General features: G+C 45.2%; 1 protein-coding gene across 2 annotated transcripts in view; it reads left to right on the top strand.

The window, feature by feature from the left end:
* Positions 1-2,824: 2,824 nt before the first annotated feature.
* Positions 2,825-3,125, top strand: part of LOC122548338 (protein FAM110B-like) — an 8,286-nt gene continuing 7,985 nt past the window's right edge. For both annotated transcript variants that reach the window (XM_043686876.1, XM_043686875.1), the window contains exon 1: positions 2,825-3,030. The gene's annotated coding sequence lies outside the window, so the exon portion shown is untranslated. The remainder of the gene's footprint in view (positions 3,031-3,125) is intronic.

Genomic DNA, 3,125 nt, shown 5'->3' with positions numbered 1-3,125 from the left:
CAGACAGACACACACACAGACAAAGACTCACATGCACACATATATTTTGTGTGGTGAATTTGTACTTGCAGAGTTACATTGTACTTTGCTCAAAAACTGCATGAATTTATGTAAAACTCCATTATCTCACCTTTTAGATTAGAATCAATCTAAGCATCATAGCATAGATAGAGAACACAGCGGGCCAACACCTTCAACATATTGTCTAGCTATCACCATTGTTAACCTGAGAATGCAACTTTAAAAAAAAGGTTTAGTGATTTACACATGAAAGAAGTGAAACTATCACTGTATTCTAACAGATGAAAGGCTTAACAGACAATCAATTTTTCAATGTATAATTTCAGTTACATCACACTGTAAATTTTTGCTATAAATTCTGTGTTACGATCGAGCCCTCCACTACCACCTGATGAAGGAGCGTAGCTCCAATTAAACCTATAACCTGGTGTTGTGTGATTTTTAACTAGTGTAGGTTAGACGGGCTTCAGAATGGTATGACAGGTCGGCGCAACATCGAGGGCCGAAGGGCCTGTACTGCGCTGTAATGTTCTATGTTCTAAAGTGATGAAACCAGATCCTTATCCAGCCTCAGCCGTGCATCCCTGCTCTTGTATTCTAGCCCTCTTGAAGTGAATGCTAACATGACATTTACCTTCCTAACTGCCACCTAATCCTACCTGTCCATCGGAGGAGTCTGAATTCAGGATTCTTTCTAGTCCTTTCGCATTTCATATTTCTGAAGCCTTTCCCCATTTAGAAACCAGTATGTTCCTGCTCTTCCTGCCAAAGTGCAGAACCTGACACTTTCCCACATTGGATTCCATCGGCCACTTCTTTGCCCAATTTTTTCCACCTGTCCAAGTCCTTCTGCAGCCTCCCCACCTCCTTAACACGACCTGTCCCTCCAGCTGTCCTTGTGACACCTGCAATATTACACCGACAATATTGCTGTTATATTAGCACGCGGGGTATATTTTATGTACGTTATATTACAGTGTGATATGTTTTATATACGTTATATTACAGTGGTCATGAGCAGTATATTTTACAGCAGCTGTGGAGTATCGGAATGTAGGAACAGGACCTCATTCAGCCTATGGAACCCGCTGCCATTCAATATGATCATGGCTAATTGAACACTTCAATGTCCTTTACTCACTCCATCCCCATTACCCAGTGCATCACTGGCATTCAGAACCCTATCAATCTCTCCATCAAACATACTCAAAGACTAAGCTTCCATAGCTCTCTCGTGTATAGAAATCCAAAGGTTCACAACTCTGAGTGAAAAATATTCTCATCTCAAACTTAAGTGGCACTCTATTTATTTTTAAGTGTGTCCCCTTGTTCTAAACTCCTCATTCAGGGGAATCATAGAATCCCACAAGTGCAGAAAGAAGCCACTCAGCCTATCGAGTCTGTACTGACCCTCCAAAGAGCATCCCATCCCACCAGTATTTAGCCCTACGCAGACCCTATATTCTCTAAGATATTCAACCTTACCTTAACTCTAATATTAAATTGGCTGTGACTCTATATTTATAACTAATGTTGAACAACCTGTATGAGCTAAGCCAGCCTTTACCCCTATAATGAGCCTCTATTGATCCCATATTGATCAATTAGATGACAAGGCTACCTTATGTGGAAAGGTGGAGTAGGTTGGGCCAGTCATCGTTACACTTTACCGAGAGCTGACCTTACTGAAATATCAAACTCAGAGGGGCGAGACAGGGGGGATGACGAGAGGATCCACAACGAAGAGACACAGTTCCAGAATAAGGAGTCTCTTGTTTAAGGTGAAGAGAGGTGAAGAGAGTTGTTGGTGTTAAAACAAGGATGGAGGTTTCACCCTAGCTAAAGGTGGAGGGAGAATCCTTGCTGTAAACTGCATCCTATATTCTCTCCCACATGCATTAGGTTGACCCAATATGGATAATACATCAAGAAGTTTGACAATACCATTGAGGCACCCTCCGAGATTCATTCTATATTGATTCTATAGGAGCTATTTTATGGATCCTGTATTTACTCCTGCACAGAATCAATATTTGACCTTAAATGTATCCTGTATTCCACTCTGTACTGATTCTATAGGAGCTCCTGTGTGGGTCCTATATTTCACTCTGGACTGATTCTATAGGAGCTCCTGGGTGGGTCCTATATTTCACTCTGGACTGATTCTATAGGAGCTCCTGTGTGGGTCCTATATTTCACTCTGTACTGATTCTATAGGAGCTCCTGTGTGGGTCCTATAATTATAGTCCCAAGCCTCCAACTCAGCACCGCCCTCCGGACCCGTCCATCACTGCCCCCTCTGACCTATCACCTTCTCCCCCACCTTCATCCACCTATCACTTTCCCAGCTACCTCCCCTCAGCCCCGCACGCCTCCCATTTATCTTTCAGCTCCCCCCCCACCCGACCCACAAGCCTCATTCCTGATGAAGGCTTTTGCCCGAAACATCGATTCTCCTGCTCCTCAGGTGCTGTCTGACCTGCTGTGCTTTTCCAGCACCACACTCTCGACTAGAGTGGAATAGAGGACCCACACGGGAGCTCCTATAGAATTAGTGTAGAATGAATTATAGGACCCACACGGGAGCTCCTATAGAATTAGTGTAGAATGAATTATAGGACACATACAGGAGCTCCTATGTTTCCAGAATAATTCTATACGGATTCTATAGGAGCTCCTGAGTGGGTCCTACATTCCACTGTATATTGATTCTAAGCAGCTTGTGTGGGTCCTATATTCCACCGTATACTGATTCTATAGGCGCTCCTACTTGCGTGGGTCCTATATCCCACCCTCTATTGGTTCTATAGGCGCTCCTACCTGTGTTCCTATATGTGACCCTGCACTGACCCCGGCCTTGGTGACGGTTACAGGGTGTGGGATCGGTGAACCCTGATTGGCTGTTCCCTGCGTCCGTCGCCCGCAGGCCCCGCCTGCTTGCTGCTGATTGGTTACAGCCCGCGAGCGAGCGGCAGCAACACGATTTCAAACCGAGCTCGCGGACAGCAGGTGCAAGTGACCGTTAGTTGGGGGAGCCAGAAACCGCCGGGGGCGAGGGGAGGGGCTGGAAACCGTCAGGGGGAAATGAGATGGGTGGGGTACAA

The sequence above is a fragment of the Chiloscyllium plagiosum genome, unplaced genomic scaffold (assembly GCF_004010195.1).
Source record: "Chiloscyllium plagiosum isolate BGI_BamShark_2017 unplaced genomic scaffold, ASM401019v2 scaf_53, whole genome shotgun sequence".
Classification (NCBI taxonomy): Eukaryota; Metazoa; Chordata; class Chondrichthyes; order Orectolobiformes; family Hemiscylliidae; genus Chiloscyllium; species Chiloscyllium plagiosum.
This window is presented reverse-complemented; position numbering and strand designations above follow the sequence as displayed.